At 46.6% G+C, this 21978-nt stretch overlaps 1 long non-coding RNA gene across 4 annotated transcripts in view; it reads right to left on the bottom strand.

Moving 5' to 3' along the window:
* Nucleotides 1-1561: 1561 nt before the first annotated feature.
* The window catches only part of LOC142567949 (uncharacterized), a 113992-nt gene continuing 93575 nt past the window's right edge, over nt 1562-21978 (bottom strand). For 2 of the 4 annotated variants that reach the window (XR_012825322.1, XR_012825323.1), the window contains exons 2-3: nt 7207-8328; nt 1562-1722 (exon numbers count right to left, since the gene is read on the bottom strand). This is a non-coding gene — a long non-coding RNA (uncharacterized LOC142567949). Of the gene's footprint in view, nt 1723-7206; nt 8329-8489; nt 8712-21978 lie in introns of those variants that run through there. The other 2 variants (XR_012825320.1, XR_012825321.1) reach the window with 2 other exon arrangements.

Raw genomic sequence — 21978 nt, 5'->3', positions numbered from 1 at the left:
AAGTAGAGTGCAAGTTGCACAGACGTACACTATGAACTGCAACAACTGCTGCAAGGTATAGGTTGTGCAAAAGAAAAGGAGATACCTGAGGCTTGTGCTCAAGTTGAAGGGATCAGGAATGCCGATCCACCAGCTACACGATCATCCAGCTTGGCAACAACCAGCAGAGCCAGCAAGTGAAAGGGCAAAAGTATGCAGAAGCATGCTTTTCTCTAAATCAGATTACTGTTTAATTGATGTCAAAAGCATGACTTTAATTGTGCACAGCAGTAGTGATCAGGCTAGGCTAGCGTGCAGTTGGCACGCATGTTTCAAACATGCCAGAGTGCATCGCAAACCAAATTTCGCCATGCAGTCTGGCATGTTGCCATGCATGAGCAACACACCTGAGAACTTTCTTCGACATTTCACTTGTTTAGCTTCTTCCTCAATTTCTTAAAACATTGATGACTACTGTGGCACATATTTCAACACAGTGGCATAGCCAAAATTTTTTTTATAGGGAGAGCAGGTGGACGGGTTGCACCAACATGACTGCGGACGGAAAGGGGGCTGGGCAGATCCCATATAGATAGAAATTTTGTATGTGTGTGTGTGTGTGTGTGTGCACGGGGGGGGGGGGGGGGAGTGAGGGCTTGTGCCCAGTTTGTTACCCACTGGCTTCGCCACTGCTTCCAGATAGTCCATGAAGACTTTGTCCCAAAATGTGGACATATCAGATAAATTGCACAAACCTGGATTCTGTATTTCTTTAGCCGAGGGGAACAAATACCTTTTCTTATGGGATTGTACAAAAATACTGAAGCGGCCTGTATGAACTTGAGGCAGCCTTCTTTTTACTATATGAAAAAACAGACTACAAAGCCAGAGAAAGCACAGGGGAAATTGTGTTTCATTGAAATGTAGAAATAAAGGAAATGAAAGTGGATGAAAAGGTGGGAGCTGAACCACATTATACGTACTGTGCTATACCAGTTAAGCTGTCATGAGGGCCCTCCCTTGTTCACTTTCTTAGGTATTTGTGTACACATACAAAAAGAGCACTAGTAGTGCTAGCCAGGACCACTCGTAGCCAACAACAGCACATGTGGAACATCCCTTTTTAAGAACAGGAGTCACATAGTAAATCAGCTTTGCAGCAAGCAACTGGTCAAAGGTATTTTCTTTGGCTGCCTTGATGCCATGAGGGAGCATTTAAGGGCTTGTTGTTGTCCAGTTGCCTAATCCTGAAGTCATACAATTTGACATCATCAGTTAGAGATGTTCCACATCCCCTGACATGGCCGAGAGAAGCAGTGCTGGCCAACCCTCCCAGGACTACCCCTTACACATACACAGATAGCCAAGTAAATGGGAGGACGACCACATCAGTAGCTTAATTGGCAATGCACGGCATGCTTAATGCACAGTATGGGGGTTCGGCTCCCACCTTCAGCAAGTTGTCTTTCTATCAACTTTCACTTCCTCTTTACTTATTATTTCTACATTATGATTTCCCCTACATATTGTCCAGCTTCACTGTCTGCTTCCTTCACAACATAGTAAATAACAGAAAATTGGGTCCATCAATTTCCTTTATTCTTTGTGCCTCGTTCTCTACTGCTGCTGATAGTTTACAAAATCTCCTTCACAATCTGTCCTTGTGTGAAGAGAAATTCAATCACCGGACAACACCCTGTTTGAGAAAAGTCCAAAGTGATCGACAACTTCTTCGGTTTGGTGCTGAAAAAGATTTGAGAAAAAATACTCAGTAGTCATCCAAAACATATTTTTACACAATGCCTTAAAAAGTTTTTATTAGACAAGAGGATCATGCTAAGGGATAAAACTTATCAGAATTTCGTTATACAGATCAAGAGATTACTTTAACTGTGAGGTTTTGACATGTAACTTCACTGTGGTTTACATCGTAGGTTCTAGTTTATTTTGACCACTGGAGATTCCTTAAAGTGCGCCCAAAGCTCAAATGCAAGTGTTTTTACGTTTCACCCCCATCAAACTGTGGCTGTTAGAGCCGGGAATCAAACCACTGAGCTTGTGCTCAGCAGGGCACTATAGACACTGAGCTGCTGCAACGGATACCAAGGGATGACTGAAACAAGGCTTGCGAAATTCCACAAGGTGAAGAAAGACTCACGGGATGAAAAATTGGCATTTTCTTGATTGGCATGAGCCTAGAAACTTACACATTTGCGTACACCCACCTACCAGTATAGTGTCTTTACATTTCACATCTACGTAGTGCAGGTTCTACAATGACAAATTCCTGATTCGAGCTCAAGAATAGCGCGAAAATAAAATCCAAGAGAAGGACAGGACACAAAGCTTGATTCCTACAATGAATCTACGTCGTATTTCCATACAAGTTGCGAAGAATGTTCGTGCAAGCATGGTGCCTCAGATAACAGCGTAAGAAACAACAATGCTAGTATACATATCAGTTTAGGAAACAAGCTGCACCGCATTCTGGCTTCAAGACAAACTTAATTTGAGAGCAAGATCGAGCCTGAGTAGAACACGTTCCTATATACTGGTTTTCATAGTTTAGATTAGGGTTTCTCAACATGTGCATTTTGAAGTGTTGCGAGCAGGCGCAGAATGTAGATGCTGTAGCCTTCTTTGGGCTTTCTAGCAGGTTCTCAAGCAAGTCGTGATTCACAATCGAGCCGAGAAATCCGTGATTAGGGAAACCGTACAGTAGACGAAGAGTAGAGGTAAACGCTGCATTGAGTGCCATAAAAATTTGCGACAGCTCACTTACTCGCACATTATGCAAAGCCCCACGAAAGATGGAAAAAAAAAAGGAAAAGTCTTCACGATCAACGTACTCAAGTAAGCGACAGCAACAAACGTTTAGAAATATTTTAAACCTTTCTGTCATAACAGAAGAAAGTGCCGCCAAGCTGAAGACACTCACGAGCTCCATTTACAACAAATTCAGCAAACAAGAGCAACAGCACTGAAAAACTGAACAGTAAGCTGCACAAAACCACGTTATGAACCATAACAGGCACTGCAAGGTATAAGGAAATGAGTTGCTTTAGGCGTGGGCCCAAGTGTCGCTCATGATCGCAAGCTCAGGCACATTTCGGTTGTCCCAGCACAACTAACTAGCATATTTTGCTACACAATACAGTAAGGAACCATAAATTTATGTTTTAACTAAGATAAAAAGTGGAAGCAGCGCGCGCAAACTGTAGCAAAATTGTTAACTGGAACACGCCATACTTGTTTAAACGTCACAATCACGTGGTCAAAAATGTGACATCACTTCCGTGCATGGCAGTAGCGTTTTGGTATGGCATTTCGCCTCTACTACGCGTGTCACCAGTCACCGCCTTTTTTTAAAAACCCATATGGGTCTCAAGAATTTTCCTTTTCGTGTACCCTCCTTGATCTTGCGGGTTTCTACAGAACTGATTTGCCAATAATTGGGGTTAGGAGCAGGCAAATGGTCAACGACCCTGACTTTGACCGCCTCGATGCCTTGGGTTAGCAAACAAGAGTTTATTGGCTACTAGCCTGCTTCTAAGGTTACATGCAATTAAAATAATTTACATTTACTAACACATGCAGGATCGTCCTAACACCGTATGCTTCCATGAACTCATGCACTGCCCAAGATCATAACACACGAAAAGCACAGTTCACGTTAGCAGGCCTTGCAAAGCATGCCAAGATGCACACCTTGAAATTTATTTGAATTGTTTGAGTGCTCCCTAATATGGTCATTTCATGGGACATTAAAGGAAAATACAAAGCAGACTACTAAGCAGTAGTGGACTATAGTACTATTTGCAAGCGTGCTAAATTCTTACGCCTCAAGTTTCTGTTCCACCTCCTTAATGGGGGCTACAAATTACACAGTGGTGCATATGTATCTTTCTCTGAACAGCGAAACACTAGAACTAAACACCTTAAACATTTAATTGAATACAGGTTCCACACAGACACATTCAGGTATTTTTTCTTTCCTCAGACAATCAGTGATTAGAATTCATTGCCTAGTGATATAATTTGTTCACCTGACGATTTCCTTCCTATGCTGGAAAAATAGGTCTGAGTACGCATCTTAACTTATAAGTATCGCCTACAGACACTGCAATATGTTTGTAATTGGTTTGGTGTACTTTTTTTGTTGTTTGCCTTATGCTTCTGCATTTTTGTTCATTAACCTTTAAGGGCTGACTCAGGAAGGTCACACCCTCTTATTGTATTGCTCAACTACATCTTCTCGTAAACTACAATATTAACAAGTGTATAAGTTTGCCATTCATATTTTCCCATGTCCTGCAACAGCCTCGAAATGGAGGCTAGCAGTATGTATGAAATAAATAAATAGATGCGGCCTATTAAAGTAGCATTCCATAAACCTCACAGTGCTTGTTTCGTGCCAACAAGACTTAGTTTACGAGGAAATTGCGTCTGAAGGGTCCGCATACCTAGAGAGGAATTCAAATCACCTGCTCCTGAGCAGGGAGTGGCGACGTTGCATACGCCACGACTGCCCTTTGCTTTCATCGGTGAGTAAAACAGCGCCCTACAGATGGTGCTACAGTTTTCTACGAAAAATGCGTACGTGCGGCCATGGAGCAACCGACCCAAGACAGAACATTGGATTCACCACTGAAGCTGCTCTTGGTCAAGTGGCATGGACTGTCCAGACATACCACGACATCACATGAACATAAAATTCTCTGCGACTTGAAGTTTGTGCAAGTTTCGCGAGCCAGAAAAGCCAGCTCAGCACTACATAATAACTACTGAAACACAAAAGCGTGGGCGATGCTTTCAAGGGTAACCTCAATAGGTTCTTTTTTCTAAAAATCAAATAGAACTAGACAAGAAGCATTTTCTTTCATGTTATAATGCAATGCAGCGATATTTTTATTACTAGTAGATGAGTTCCAGTGACAGAATTTTAATGAGGAGTGCCTTCATCATCTGGCTAGTACTTGAATGTCTAAGGGAGTGTCTAATTGTGTCCTGCATTTACTTCAGTTTCTCAATTACAAAAGCTCTATTCGCAGTAATATTATTACAATATCATCGAGCAATGCTCAAAAGACGGGCCGCCACGAGAACGAAGATGACGTCGCAGCTCTTAGTGCGAGCGAGGGTCGGCCTGGCTGCCTGGCTCCAGTGTAAATAACCTGTAAATAGCCCCTTTCGTCTGTCTTTTCACACGTAACATTCTGGTGGAGGTGCGGGGTACTTCAGAAGCCGCCGCCTTCTCTCGTCTCGTCACTCTTCTAACCTCACCACCCATTCTCGCCCACTTCGACCCTGATGCCCCTACAGAATTGCGTACAGATGCCAGCGGTCATGGCGTAGGTACCGTCTTAGCCCAGCGTCAGCGTGGACAGGATCGCGTTATTACTTATGCGAGCCACCTCCTAGCACAATCGGAGCACAACTATTCCATTACGGAATGAGAATGCCTTGCTGTCGTCTGGGCAGTTGCGAATATCTGTCCTTACCTTTACAGTCGCCCTTTTTCCGTAGTCACTGACCATCATGCTCTCTGCTAGCTTTCATCACTAAAAGACCCTACAGGCCAGCTTGGTCGATGGGCTTTGAGGCTACAAGAATTTTCATATTCCATGGTGTACAAGTCTGGCCGCCTGCACCAAGACGCTGACTGCTTGTCGCGTTACCTGTTGACAACTTTGACTCCTCCAATATTGCCAGTGCTTCTTGTGTATTCTCTGTATCACAGCTGCTTCATTTCCCCGACGAGCAACATCATGACAGCTACATCAGAGCACTCATAGACCATTTTGAACATTCTCCAGCCGATGCTGCTCTACGCCTCTTCGTCCTCCGTAACCTTCATCTGGACGGCTCTGAGTTTCTACTTGTAATACCTAAACACCTCCGCTCCACTGTTCTAGAAGAGCTTCACGACGCACCAACGGCAGCACACCTTGCCGTATCTCGAACCTATGACCGTGTACATTGCCGTATTTTTTGGACGGGCCTTGCCCGTTCCGTACGATGTTGTGTCCCCACTTGTGAACTTTGCCAACGACGTAAGAAGCCTTCCCAGCTCCCCACCGGTTACCTGCAGCCGCTCGACATCCCTACCAAGACCTTCCATCGTGTCGGCTTAGACCTTCTCAGCCCATTTCCGGAATCCGGAATCTACATCAGGCAACAAGTGGGCTGCAGTCGCAGCGTACTGCAAAACAGTGCAGTTTGCGGCTTTGAAGCTGGTCGGGGCACAGCATGGCATTGGCGTGTTCAATAAGAGCATCAACCTTTTAAAAGGCGGGAGCTGACGCATACGCTTTCCATTCCGCGTTGTGGTACTTGTTAAGTCGTCAGTCCTCACATCACTGGCAACTGCGCTTTCCATGCTCATATGTTGACATTTCTCATGGAATTGTCATTCTTCTGCCTGTCCGTGTAGAGGTTAAGATGTCCTCTTTGCCACATTAGGGCGAGAAAATTGTTTAATAAATCAAGATTAACATAAAATACATGTTTTCTTTAGATTGTTGCACTGGGTGATCTAGTGCCTCACTTGAAACAATTTTTGTGTTTCCATCGCTATGAATGTTCGCACTCATGCAAAAAAAAAAGACCCATTCTGTCACGCCAAAAATGTGTGCAACAGTGTACAACATTTATCGACGTGAAAGCAAATAATTTTGCTAGTGGCTCTCATACCACGAGACAAGGGTGTATGAAAAATCATGCCAACCATTTTGCATTGTGCTGTGGGTTGGTCTATGAGATACCTCTCGGCTGTGGCAAGTTCTATGTAGACCAAACGGCCCAATGCCTAAATGACTATTTGAGGGAGCATTCAAACAATTTAAATAAACCGGATGGTGCAGCGCACATTGCAAGGCCTGCTCATGTGAGCCGTGCTTTCCAACATTGTGATCCTGGGCAGAAGTAGCAACAAAACAGCACATGAACTCGCGAAGGAATATTTTATCAGAGAGATGGTGCACATGTCAGTAGCACTTCAATTGCCTTAATTCCCCAGAAGTGCACTTGTTTAATGCCGATTTGTAGCATTACTAGACAAACTAGCACTGTCACAACATTCGCCTCTTGCATGTGCACAAAATTTGTACCCTATCTTCCATCCTTTGAATCATTAAGTCAGTTGGTAGTTCGCACTTTCATGCGTCCTTCTTCTATAAATATCTTTTTGCGCACAAAAAAAAAAAATGCGTCGCAGATTTCACCAACTTGCCCAAGACGAAGTCCTAGTCAGTTTCAAAAATTTCCTTCAGAGATTTTCTTGTTGTGATGAGAATTTCTGTCAATGCATGGCACTCTGTTCGAACAAAGGGACAGGTGGTTGACAACTTCACTGAAGATGGGAGAAAAGAAAGGTTATAGAGGCAAAGATTGTCACATTATCACCCAGATATGTTCCCTAACGCAATGCCTAAAGAGTTTTTTTTTTTTTTTTGTTGGACAAAAGGATCAGGGTAAAGCTCAAGACCTATGAGCATTCTATTGCACAGACAAAAGGATTAACCAAACAAGCCCTGTGAAGTGCAGCAAGGTCAAGGAAGATTCATACAATGGAAACGGCATTTGCTTGAGAGCGGCATGCATGGACCTGCAAGCCCACACTGGTCATATTAGCATGCATTTCACATGTATAACAAAATGCAGGTTCCTGCAATGAAGCTACGTCATGTCTACAAACAAGTTGCGAGGAACATTTGCGCAAACCTGGTACCTCGCACAGCGCCATCATAAGAAGCAATACTAAATAGCAGCTTAGCAAACTAGCTGGAAGAAATTTAAGAAAATTTCTCGGTCTTCAAGACAGCCAAACTTTACAACAAAATTGAACCAAAGTAGAGCTATGAGTGGCTGGGCCACCTTTTGCAATATTTGTCTTCATAGTTTACATTCAGGTTGCTCAACATGTGCCTTTTGAACTGTAACGAGCAGGTGCACAAGCAAGTCGCGATTCGCTAGCCACCAAAATCCGAGGTAAACAGGGAAACAGCATGAAGATGCAAGACAAGAAACAGTAGAGGTAAATGCGACATTGCCGTAAAAAAATTGCAACAGCACTTACTCGGGCAATATATGCAACAGCAATCCTACGAAGGATGAAGAAGAAACTTTAATAGAGAATGGTCCGGCAGTTTTTGTCAGGTGGCGGCTCGAAGTCCTTGAACTCGAGCGGCACCTTCGGCTTGCCGGATGGCCCAGAGCTGCGGTCTGCCAACTCTGAACTTTTGAGAGTCGTCTCCCAGCGGCGGCAACGCCGATGGAGAAGGTCCCCGGCGGCCCTCGAAGCCGGGGCGGCGCCGGGAAGAAGCGAGCTCGAGGCTTCCCGCACTCTGGCTGCAGCGACAAGAGTTTAGAACGCGTTTAAACGTTTTTACCATAAGAGAAAAAAGTTGTGCCATACTGAAAGCCAACATGTGCCCCATTCACAACAGCAAATTCAACAAACAAGACCACTGAAAAACGTAACAGGAGCTACATAAGACCACACTACCAACCATAAACGCGCTGCAAGGCATAAGCTCCAGCGTTGCGTCCAAGTGTCGCTCGTGAACGCAAGTTCGAACACCATCCGATTCTTCCAGCGCAACTAGAACAACATCCTAGCACACAATACAGTAAGAAACCGTAAAATTGTGTCTTAGCTAAGCTGAAAAGCTGAAGCAGCTCCAGCAGCGCGCGCAAAACTATAAACCGGAACACGTCATACTTGTTTAAACAACGTCATCATAACTCTGACGTCACTTCTGTGCGTGGCAGCAGCGTTTTAGTATGGCATTTCGCTACTACCACGTGCGTGTCAGCAGCTTACGCCTAAAACAGACGCGCAACTCTGCTACCTGCGGTAGCACATTCAGTAACTCTAGCTCCGCGCGCTGACGGCGAGAGTGCCCCGACTGACGCCAGACTTTGCCCTCACTCTCGCGCGGGGCGTTGTCACGCTTGATAAATTTCTAGTGCACCGTTCGGTTGCTCTGCTGCTGATGGTCGCGACGAAGGGGACTGTGCATCGCCGGTAGTTTAGCACATGGCGCTGTCGAACAGTAGCGGACGGTCGCGGGGCATAAAACCGCACTACTGAGAAGGAACGAAGACTCGTTCTTAACGTTGTTTTGCTTATATTCACCGTACTTCGCATATTAGTGCATTTCGCTGGCGTCCACCGCTGCTCGATTTTAGGCAACACAAAGCAAGGAGCCGCAACGGTGACTACGGTGAAGGCCGCTCCATGCGCGCTCTTTCACGCCGGCGCGATAACTTACAGGCGCCAAGCCTTGCTGCCGGTGCAGGTTTTCTGTCGATATTACTTTTCCAGCATTGTCTCCAGCAGTGGGTGTAATAACTATAGCAACGACGCCTCTCAAAACTGCTTTATTTCGATACTACATTACGCAGCCCGTTATGAAACTTTCTTTACAAGAATACCGTCAGAAAGAGACGATTGGAAAGGCGAATCGGAAAAAACTAGTCGCTCGTGAAAGCTTATTCACGGAAGCAGATAAAAGGAGATCAGCTTTGGCATGCCGTGAAGGAAGAGTGGGAAGCCCTACGCGGACGTCTGGAGCTAGTGGCCGCGCTTTATGACTCGATGCCAAGACGAGTAGGCCGAGTCATCGCAGTCGACGGCGAATTTTCATCCCATTGAGGACCTCTTCAACGCATGGAACCCCATTTTTTATCTTCTTCCGTGAATAAACTTTCATGAGCGACTTGTTTTTTCCGATTAGTCTTTCCAATCATCTCTTTCTGACGGTACTTTTGTAAAGAAAGTTTTATAACGGACTGTGTATTGTAGTAGCGAATTGAAGCAGTGTGGAGAGGTGCACTGCTATAGTTAATAAACCCACTGCTGGAGACAATGCCGGAAAAGTAATCTCGACAGAGAACCCGCGCCGGCAGTAAAGCTTGGCACCTGCAAGCGCGCGTCACCGTAGCCGACGTTGCGGCTCCTTGCGTTGTGTTGCCTAAAAGCGAGCAGCGGTGGACGCCAGCGAAATGCACTAATATGAGATGTATGGTGAATATAAGCAAAACAACGTTAAGAACAAGTCTTCGTTCCTTCTCAGTGGCGCGGTTTGATGCCCCGCGGCCGTCCATTACTGTTCGACAGCGCCATGTGCTAAACTAGCGGTATTGCAGTCCCCTTCGTCGCGACCGTCAGCAGCAGAGCAACCGAACGGTGCACTAGAAATTTATCAAGCGTGACAAGGCCCCTCGCGAGAGTGAGGGCGAAATCTGGCGTCACTCGGGGCACTCTCGCAGTCAGCGCGCGGAGCTAGGGTTACTGTATATGCTACCGCAGGTAGCAGAGTTGCGCGTAGGTCCGCCATCTTGCCTGGGAAGCAACCAAATCTATGCGGCGAAGCCGCACTCCGTTTTTGCTGACGGCATGCCTACCGTATCGTCGATCGACAGTTCGTGGTTTTGCATCGCTTTTGGACTGCTTGTCCGCCTAATCGTAAACAAAGCGCATCGAAACAGCTGACTGCATAAGATCGTCAAGAAAAAGGCGCCGAGATCGGTGCCCACCGAAGCTTAGGCCTAGCGTATCCGCCGAGTCCGTCTGCACGCTCTCGGTGCGCCTAGGCTCAGGAATCAAGAAGTCTAACACGGATAAATCACTCTATATTTCAGCTTTCGCATCGGTGTTCTTAAATAAACCATTTTTTCATGTGTACAGTGCGAGCACAAGTAGCGATGAGCGCCGATGTGACGCGTCATAAACACAGTTATGTATATATGTGCTGTCGCGGAAGGCTCCCGGCTCTAGCCTGCGCTTCTCTGACGAAGATATATGACTAGACAGACGTGTCTACTGAAAGGCATCACTGAACTAAGGAAACGTTGCATATCCTTCGCTTGAAGAACAAGAAACAGCTATCCAAATCAGTAATGAATTGAATTATGGGGTTTTACGTGCCAAAACCACTTTCTGATTATGAGGCACGCCGTAGTGGAGGACTCCGGAAATTTTGACCACCTGGGGTTCTTTAACGTGCACCTAAATCTAAGTACACGGGTGTTTTCGCATTTCGCCTCCATCGAAATGCGGCCGCCGTGGCCGGGATTCGATCCTGCGACCTCGTGCTCAGCAGCCTAACACCATAGCCACTGAGCAACCACGGCGGGTTATCCAAATCAGTAGTAACAGCCCATACAGCCTCCCAAGTCGGCGGTTCATTTAGGACTTTTTTCAAAGTTAAAATGCCAGTCGCAAGTGAAAATCGATGTTGCGGCACTTCCGAGCATGCTACTGAATACGGACAGCAAAATTTTCTTTGTTGTACAGGCGTGAGTTTTATATGCAGGGCGATAGCGCATCTACCATGACTGAGCGAAACATCTCTGTGAAACTAAAACTGCTTCTCGATCCTTGACATGGCATATTAACGCGATAGCGTTAAGGAGCTCGTGTCGCAGAAAAGCCGGTGTCGTCGGCGTCCGCGGCGTTAGCCGTGAGCGATAAATCACGCAGGCACTTCATAAATAGAAAGCAACTTCCAAGATGGGCTGGGTGGGAATCGAACCAGGGTCTCCGGAGTGTGAGACGGAGACGTTACCACTGAGCCACGAGTTCGATGCTTCAAAGCGGTACAAAAGCGCCTCTAGTGAACGCGGTGTTGCCTTAGAAACGAGCTGTTTCTAAGGCTCAGGCGTGCGTCGCTTGCTCAGGCGCACATTTCGTTGTCGCGCCGAACGCTGCGTTGCTCGACGCTCACCGCGTCCGATGCGGGGCGCGTAGTCGCTGCGCCGTAGCCCATTGTCTTACACCCCTTGGCGGGTCGACGGGAACGCTGTCGCGTTCCACTCTTGAAGGCGAAGCTTAAGCGTCCTCCAATTTTTTTTTATCCCCTCATCTTCCACTTCTGGCGTGGCGCAGATGAATGTCTGGAAATAAAGAAAAAAATTCTGGCGTGGCGCAGTGGTAAAGTACCGGGCTTGGGATCTGTAGGTCCGACGATCGAATCCTGGTCGGAGCTTTTCTCTTTTTCCTTTTTTTTATTGCACCAAATCGCTCTCTGTTGTTTTTTGTATTCCAACAAAATATATACGGTGTCCAGGCACCGCGTATTTAACGCGCTATAGTTATTTTTCGCACCAGTACCCAGTGCCTCCGAGTACGCCGCGCCTGCCCAGCCAGGCCCCGCACACTCTCAAGTTCAACAAATGGCCACAGAGGGCGAAAAATCAATCGAGGCGTGTTTAAGCGTAAGCGCGCAAGTGGAGCTACTGTAATTTGGTCGAATACTTTAATTTGTGCTTTTTCTGCTAGGGGCGCTAAACATACTGAATATTTTACTTTACACAAACCATTGACATAAACAATCGAGGTGTCTAAGGATGTTTTGTTACCTCAGGTAAATAGGCAGTTGATTTTTTTTAATTTGATTGTTGAAGCTGCTTTTTACTCATAGCGTCAAGGTTTTTGTACTTGATTAATCGCCGACAGCCTATTGGTATCGATGTGTTTCCTGCCCGTTGGCGTTCGAATACTACGGCGGTAAAACATTTTCGAAAGCATGCAAGTTTCATCTGCGAGTCATTACATAGACTTGCTGTAAAGAGGTCTACTCTTGGCAAAACATAGTGCCTCATTTTGTTTAGGCGTTGATTATCATAATGAATGCGGCGGAGGTTGAGGGAGTACGCTTGAAGGTACGTTTTTATGCCGTTGATCTCCATAACACCGTAAGTACGCAAACCGATGTCACAGAACACCCGATGCATCATTGTGTGTTCTCCGTCATCGCTTGTTTGCTGTACGCCTACTAATTCTTCATTTCTTCTTCAAGTGTTGTACCCTCCTTTTGTCCTTGTTCTCTTGTGCTTCACTTACAGTATGTCGTTCCGTCAGCTGTAATGCGCATTTGCAAAACCAATACGTTTGATAAGACGCAGTGGTTATCATAATTTTACTACACATGTATTAAGCTGGCACATGTGGTTCAGATACAGATGCCTGTTTGCGGACTTGCACGACGTTGATGCGGAGATTAGGATAATTATGACACCCGTAAGGAAGAGGCAGCTGACGGCCGTAAGCTGTTGCGTTCTTTCCGCCAAACTACCCGGCCTGGTAGTGCTGTAAAGATGCTGTACAAAAGTGACACGCAATGACAGGGAAATTATTATACTTAGCAGCCGACCGTACGTACGTTTTGTAGCTTAGGTCTTCTTTCTTGTGCGCTTGTGCTACCCTTATTAATGAGCCATTTCTTGACTATGTTCTTGACTATGTAACCGCGTTTGTGTGGATGCGTAGACGTGTGCTCTTTGTTGTACATGTAAAATGCAAATAAAATATTTTCAGGCTTACTCAATCTTTGGTGTCGTGTGCGTTTATTCCAGTCGAGGCCATCGTGCCACCTGGAAACCGCATTCTGTCAGTAGCCCTACACGAAATGCAACAGCTGTAGCGCGGCGGCACAACTCGGGGTAACGGCGGCGTAATAAACGAAAAACCGTTCGGGATGCCCTTAAAAGTCAGTTCAGAGTGTGCCTTAACTCGATATGACTCTGCGCTACATGTATTCTGCTGCGCCTCGATCGTGCTCCCGCCAGTTTGGTTGCTGTGGCAAACGTAGCGCCTACATATATATGTAGGCGCTACGTTTGCCACACAGCAACTAAACTGGCGGGAGCACGATCGAGGCGCAGCAGCCAGAAACCCAGTAAAGCCACAGAACACCTGGTAAAGCGTGTGCAAAACCCCGTTTCCGTTTCCTGTTGTACAGCGCCACCTGTGGTTCTATACTTTAGTTCACGACGCCACCGCTACGCTTATTTCCGTAGCACTGTGGAAGGTACAGTTTCCCTTCTGTAAGTTTGTATAGGTGTTCTGTGGCCCAGCATCCAGCGCGCGGCACTGGGCCCATAATCCGGCGCTGCACTGAACACTGGATAATGATGATGATGTATGGGGTTTCATGGCGCAAGGGCCAGGAATGGCCAAAGAGCGCCATGCCTGTGGTAGTGGGTGTGCGGTGTAACTATGATTACTATGAAATTGGTGTGTCGTGGCTGTAAAGGGGCCTTAAAATATACGCTCTAAAGCGCGTAAAATCTGTGTAATAAAATTATGGCGATGACGTGTGACTTGTACTATGAACATTTAGATGCATATAAAAAGAATGATACGATAGGTAAAATATATCAGATTATGAGAAATGCCAGAGCACTACTGCCTCCTTAGAGCCCTTGAAACACAAGGGCCTGGAGGCATGTGCTATTCAAAACAATTATCGCAGTGGCTTCCTCTCGAGAGAGGAGGCGCTACGAATTCATGGGACTAATGACATGTAAGACCACATCTCTGAGATAACGTAGCACTGTGTCTGTATTAAAAAGCGGTTCTGGACCAAGGAGCATTGCAGGATGAAGAGGAATGTGCTGTCGGTATGCTAATGAAAAATGTCTCTTTTTCTCAGATTCGGCTTCCCGACACTCCAGGAGGACGTGGAGTACGGTCAGCCTCTCCCCGCATCTACCACAGGTTGGAGGCTCACTTCCGGTGAGTAGAAAATTATGGGTGCCAAACGTGTGTCCTATTCTGAGACGACAGAATAGGACATCTGTTCGGCGTGATTTTGCAGTAGAGGGCCAGAATCCTAACTGTGGTTTTATCAGGTGGAGCTTATTATCCGTTTCCGCGTCCCACATGCGTTGCCAGTGGTCTCGCAATCTCCTTCGCAAGAAAGGTCTCAGATCTGTGACAGGCACCGCAGCGGTAGGGTTAACAGCTTGCGATGCGATTGACGTGGCCATCTCGTCCGCCAGAACGTTACCCTCGATGCTCCTATGGCCAGGCACCCAGCATATTATGATATGCTGGTTAGATCTGTACGCTTTACACAAGACGGAATATAGTTCATTAAGTACTGGATTTTTGTGTGTATAAAGTGACATCAGGCCCTTCACGACACTTAGGGAGTCTGTGTATATCGCTGACTTTTGGAGTTTTGATTTTCTTATATGCTTCACGGCAGACAGTAATGCGTAGGCCTCGGCCGTAAATATACTTGTTTCCGGGTGTAGTACATCGGATTCTGAGAAGGATGGGCCGACGGCAGCATACGACACCCCGGCATTAGACTTCGAAGCGTCTGTGTAGAACTCTGCGCAGGAGTGCTTGTGCTGGAGTTCTAGGAAATGAGTTCGTATTTCGATCTCTGGCGCGTGTTTTGTTATTTCTAAAAAGGATATGTCACATTCTATGACCTGCCACTCCCAAGGCGGTAACAACTTGGTTGGATGCATTAGGCGAACCTCGAGGAGTGGGACATGTATCTCATCACTAAGCTCCTTCACTCGAAGCGAGAAAGGCTTTCTTACAGAAGGACGATTATGGAATAGTGTAGAGCAGGTCATATCGTTAACAGGGTTAAAACATGGATGTTGATGGTTGGAGTGTATATTTAGGAAATATGTAAGGCTGATGTAACTTCTCTGTAGATGGAGCGACCATTCATTTGATTCCGCGTATAAGCTTTCAATCGGGCTTGTTCTGAAAGCACCAGTGGCTAAGCGGATACCTAGATGGTGGATAGGATCTAGGATCTTTAGTGCGCTCGGAGCGGCAGAGTTATATACGACGGCACCATAGTCCAATCGTGATCGGATTAGGCTCTTATAAACATTCATCAGACACTTCCTGTCGCTACCCCATGTTGAGTGGGATAGAATTTTAAGTAAGTTCATTGTCCTTAGACATTTTTCTTTAAGATATTTAATGTGCTGTATAAAAGTAAGCTTGGAGTCTAGTATAATACCTAAAAATTTGTGTTCTTTGTTTATGGGTATTTGATGTCCACACAGTTGAACACAAGGATCTGGAACCAGGCCTCTCTTTCTAGTAAAAAGAACACAAGAGCTTTTGTGGGCGTTGATCTTAAATCCGTTTTCGTCAGCCCACTTGGAAACCTTGTTCAGGCCCTGCTGTACCTGTCTCTCGCATACTGCGAGGTTGCAGGATTTAAAGCCTATTTGTATATCGTCGACGTATACGGAATAAAAAATGGCCGGTGGCAGTGAAGCACGTAGTGTATTCATCTTAACAATAAAAAGAGTGCAGCTGAGCACACCTCCCTGGGGTACACCAGTTTCCTGCGTAAAAGGACGTGACAGTGCATTACCGACTTTTACTCGGAAGGTACGGTTGGACAAATAACTTTCTATTAGGGCGAGCATATTGCCACGGATGCCCATTCCCGACAAGTCTCTCAAGATTCCGTAGCGCCACGTTGTGTCGTACGCCTTCTCCATATCGAGGAACACGGATAGGAAATATTGCTTATGTAGAAAGGCGTCGCGAATGTTTCCCTCAATGCGCACAAGGTGATCAATTGTGGACCGCCCTTCCCTGAAGCCACACTGAAAGGGATCAAGCATTTGGTTTAATTCCAGGAAATGTATGAGTCGCCGATTAATCATTTTCTCAAACAGCTTGAAAATGCAACTTGTGAGGGCTATCGGGCGGTAACTTGACGCCAACGAAGGATCTTTACCTTGCTTCAGAATGGGAATCACAATCGCTTCTCTCCATGCAAGTGGAAGATATCCAGCAGCCCAAATAGTGTTAAAAAGTGCAAGTAAAGTCAGTTGTGTATCAGTGTGTACGTTCTTAATTATGTCGTACATAATTCTGTCAGGTCCTGGTGCAGAGCTCTTGCATGTGATCAAGGCAGCTCTTAGCTCGGCAATGCTAAAGGGACGGTTGTAAGGCTCGTTCTCTCGAACTTTTCTTGTTAATGGCTTACGTTCTTCTGTTTCTTTGTATTTGAGGAAGGATTGTGTGTAATTTGTTGGACTTGACACGCTCTCAAAATATTCCCCAAGTGAGTCTGCCTGGTCTTCCAGTGTATCTCCCTGCGTGTTTACCAGGGGGAGTGAATGTGTTTGCCGCCCTCTAATCCTATTTACTCTGTTCCAGGCTTTGGCCTCATCCCTAAACGAGTTAATACTTGATAAAAACTTGTGCCAGCTTTCTCTTCTGGCCTGTCGGCGGGTTCGCCTGCCTTGGGACTTTATTTTTTTAAAGTTCATAAGATTCTCTGCAGTGGGAGAAGCGCGTAGCAACCCCCACGCCTTGTTCTGATTCTTACGGGCGATCCTACATTCGCTGTTCCACCACGGCACACGTCGTTTGCATGCCAGACCACTCACTTCGGATATGCATTTTGATGCGACATCTATTATGAATGATGTAAGATATTCCACAGCAGCATCAATTTCTAAAGAAGACATGTCGGCCCATGAGATGTTAGTGAGAGTTCGAAATTTCTCCCAGTCGGCTGTGTCCATCTTCCACCTAGGAGCTTGCGGAGGATATTCGTTTTCTTTAGATGTTCTTATCAGTATAGGGAAGTGGTCGCTCCCGTAAGGATTGTTCGTTACTTCCCATTCGAGTTCGGGCAGTATGGACGGGGAAACTATGCTAAGATCTATTGAAGAAAAGGTTGTGTTTGCTAGGGAGTAATACGTGGGTTCCTTCTTATTCAGTAAGCACGCACCTGAAGAAAAGAGGAACTGTTCAACGAGACGACCTCGCGCGTCTGTACGACAGTCGCCCCAGAGGGAGCTGTGCGCATTGAAATCGCCGAGAACAACATAAGGTTCTGGCAATTGATCTATATAGGATTGAAATTCTTGTTTCGTTAATTTGTAATGGGGGGGTATGTAAAGAGAGCTAATGGTGATGAGTTTGTTTAGGAGAACAGCTCGAACCGCCACTGCTTCGAGAGGCGTTTGTAGCTGTAAAAGTTGACACGCAATGCTCTTATGGATAACAATGGCGACACCGCCCGATGATGCAACAGCATCATCGCGATCTTTGCGAAATGTTATATACTGTCGGAGAAAGTTTGTGTGTTTGGATTTTAAGTGTGTTTCCTGTAAACACAGCACATTTGGATTGTGTTGGTGGATTAGTTCTTGTACATCATCAAGGTTTCTAAGGAGACCTCTGACGTTCTATTGTATGATTTGTGTATCCATATTTAATGTAAATTAGTGCTGTGTGTACGGAAAACGGAAAGATGCCTTAGGTTACAGAGCCCTTTCGAGGCCCTGTAATAGGTGTTTTGTTTTTTCTGAAGCGTTCGAGCGATTCTCGACGCTCCTTAGGCGCTTGGTGCGCCTTGGGGACAGGTGTAGTGTCCATTGCCTCTTGTGAGGCTCCGGACACGTGCTCTTGCGAGCGAGAGGTTTTCAGGGGGAGTCCCGCCTTGGAGGTCAAGACCCCTGCGCCCACCAGCCCGGAGGTCGATGGGGCTCCCTGAGGGATTTGGCTGTGCTGGCCGTTGCCAGCGCTGGAGGGGGCCTCGGAGGTTGGGGCAGCCTCGGCTGCACCCACCTTCGGGGTCGATGGCTCCGTCTGCTCGGTTGGCGGAGCAGCGCTAGCTGCAACCACCGTGGGGGCAGATGGCGTGACTGCCGACTCACTGACTGTGGGTCGGACAGCCGCCGGAGGCCGTTGTGACGCTTCCCCCTGACGCGCCACATCGGCAAAGGTTTTCTTTGGCAGGTATGCTACCCGCCTTCGTGCCTCTTTGAACGATATATTTTCTTTTACTTTTATAGTCACAATTTCTTTTTCCTTCTTCCAGGAGGGGCACGACCGCGAGTACGCGGCGTGGTCCCCGTCACAGTTTACACAGTGTAGAGAGTTCTTACATGCTTCAGTGGTGTGTTCAAGGGCACTGCATTTGGCGCATGTTTGGCGGCCTCGGCAGCTCTGCGAGCTGTGGCCAAAAAGTTGGCATTTGAAACATCTCAAGGGATTCGGCACATACGGTCTTATACGAAGCTTGATGTACCCGGCCTCGATTGACTCGGGCAGGACACTGGAGTTGAAGGTGAGTATTAGGTGTTTGGTCGCAATTTCTTTTCCGTCTCGCCTCATCTTGATTCTTCTGACATTTATGACATTCTGTTCGCTGAAGCCCTCCAAGAGCTCAGCCTCAGTCAGCTCCAATAAATCATCATCGGAGACTACGCCACGGGTGGTATTCATGGTACGATGAGGAGTTACTGTTACTTTGGCGTCACCAAATGAAACTAGATTGGGTAGATTTTCATATTGTTTCTGGTTGCGGAGCTCCAAGAGGAGATCGCCGCTTGCCATCCTGGATGCTTTATAACCTGTACCAAAAACTTGGGTAAGAGACTTGGACACGAGGAATGGAGAGATTGTTCGCACGGGTTTGCCTGGTGTTTCAGAGTGCACTACATGGAAACGAGGAAAAGTTTCTTTTTGGCGGGCAAAAAATTCAAAGACATCATCGGTGCGCCCCCTCTTGAGGGAGCGATCAGGTAATGGGGGGAAAGAAGAAGCCATAAGAGATTGTAATTTCGGCAGTAACGCCAGCCACCCACCGTGGAGTCCTACAAGGGGACGCTGCAGGATCCGTAAAACACGGCCTGTAAACGCCAGCAGTACGTTACCACTATAACCAAATACGATATAACCTAGGTTGGCTATTCACACAAGGTTAACCCTTGCTGCCTGGAAAAATTGGAAGTAAGTGGAAGCTAGGAGAAGACAGGAGAGATAAAAAGTGAGAGAAAGACGAAGATTAGAGGAAGAGAGAGACAGGAAAAGGCAACTACCGATTTCCCCCGGGTGGGTCAGTCCGGGGGTGCCGTCTACGTGAAGCCGAGGCCAAAGGGGTGTGTTGCCGCCGCCGAGGGGCCGAAAAGGTCCAAACACCCGGCATTGGCTCGACCCCCAGGATCCCCTTTTCCCCGGACACGGCTAAGCCGCGCACGGCTACACGCGGGAGGGTCCAACCCTCGTGTGCTCGGGTCCGTGGTGTCGCAACACACCAGACGCCTGCTGACGCAGACGCCCCTGCGGGGACACTGGATAATGGGTACTCGGTTTTGCATTAGGGATACCTGCTTATGTGCCAAAGCTCTCAACGTGTAGGCAGTCTAAAACATTACTGGTGAATCAATGACCAACCATTAGCGTTTCGACACTGGTACCACCTTAGACTTGCTGTAGAAGCGTACCCACCTACTAGCAGGCACTGGATATCAGCCACACTGGATATCAGCCACACCTGCAAGTACCACTTCATTATGTGCCTTTTCACTGCAGGGATTCCAAAAGTAACCTTCTGTGGGAGTGTAGTGAAAGTTTTTCTCTCACAGGATTGACATAGCTACACTGACATAACTACATAGCCAGCTCACCGCAGCTAGCCCGCACGCGAACAGCGAACGCCAAGGTCGGCCGGATTCGCTTTGAATTTGACTGGCGATAACTTGTGTCAATCCAGTTCGCTGCAGCGGCGGCGTCGGGAAATACAAAAATTGGCCCGAGCATCTGCTTCTCCGCAATGCAAGGTTGCTTGACTACCACGTGATGACGCTCTGCCAATAGAGGCGCTAGCGGCGTGATAAAACAGACGCGCAACTCTGCTACCTTTGGTAGCATATACAGTAACTCTACGCGGAGCGAGATATCAGCGCCCCGGTGTGGCCCCGCAGCCGCTCCGGCCACCTGTGCCGTGGTCCGTTTACTTTTTTTGGCCGATAGTACATACATGAACACAGCCCTGTCCATTTGTACGCTCCATGAGGCTCCGGACGTCGTTGCGCCTTGATTGTGCTACACTTGCCTCTTCCCGGTAGAGAAAGCTGACAAATAGATGTTCCTCCTCATTGTCACCTGGTCTGTGACTTGTGTTTTTCTGTTCCAAGTCTCATTCTGCAACTTCAGTAACTTGCCCAACTTTGCATACCGCCCTCAGTGCTTTTTTCTGTGTATCACGTTCTACAAACGTACTAACAGTTGAAAAATTACTGTTAGTGTTTGTGCACTATCTCAGTAACCCCCGATGAGAAAACCGCGCGAACAACCTTCATGTGTAGGCATGATACGCTTTTTTTTTTCTTCTGGAAAGCATTAGCATTGCAAGTGTCCTACACGCAGATTTTTGCAGTTCGTGTTTATTATACACAGGAGAGCCCAGTAGGTACGACTTAGTGCCTTAAGTGACGTAATTTTACTGCTAAGCATTGCATTCGGGTCGATAAAAAAGTCGTGTTGTTCGCTTATTTTACCTGGTCTTTGATTTAGGAATAAGCCTTTCTGCGAATGTTTTCTATGTGCTGCTGCAAAAGACTTCTGTTCCCCTTGCCACCGTTACTCAAGTTGTGGCCATGTGCAAAGTAATGAGATAATGTGTTTCAGCTTTTAGTACAATGTTATTTTTTTCTGTCATGTTTTTTTTCAATTTGTTCAGCAGTAATCAACATGTCACGCATTTCTTATACTTTCGTGCATATTTATAAGTAAGCTCTTTCCTTTGGTATGGCTCTCAATCAAACAATGTTAGCATTTTATTCTATTTTTTAGGTATTTTGAGTGTCATTGTTTTTGCCATTACCAGTGAGTTTTCCCTTTTTATAGTTGTCATGACTATGTCATACATGTCGTCCAGTTTTGTGCAATATCTTAGTGCATATATCAGAAGCTCGTCTACATTTCGGTCTTGAGGACGTTATATAAAACTTTTTTTTTATGGGTGTGTACATGCAACGGCCTTCGCGTTTTCTAACGCTTTCTTTTGTAATTTCACCGTCTGTGAACTTTTGTGTTTAGTACCCTTGTGTATGTCATGCACCTTTCACCTTTGCTCATTTTTTGAGCGTGAATCACCCACCACATTATAAGAAAAATCTGTTTTCGGAAACGAAGTCAATAAAGCGAGACCAAAAGATCTGTTGTGTTGGAAGTGGAATGTTTCTTATGTCCCTGCACATGCTGGTATAAGTATGGGCAAGACTGCGTGCCTGCCAACGCATAGCCCACGGTGCACCACGCGCCAGCTCGCAAGCAATGCCAATGCGCTGCATGGCGCGCGCATTGCTGGCGAGCTGGCGCGTGGCGCGCCGTTTTTTCGTAGGCGCCGCCATATTGTGAAAGCAGTGGCGCCGCCTATGAACAGCGCCATACTGGCTTGGGTGAAAGCGGTCTTT

This window comes from Dermacentor variabilis, unplaced genomic scaffold (assembly GCF_050947875.1).
Source record: "Dermacentor variabilis isolate Ectoservices unplaced genomic scaffold, ASM5094787v1 scaffold_15, whole genome shotgun sequence".
NCBI classification, from domain to species: Eukaryota; Metazoa; Arthropoda; class Arachnida; order Ixodida; family Ixodidae; genus Dermacentor; species Dermacentor variabilis.
This window is presented reverse-complemented; position numbering and strand designations above follow the sequence as displayed.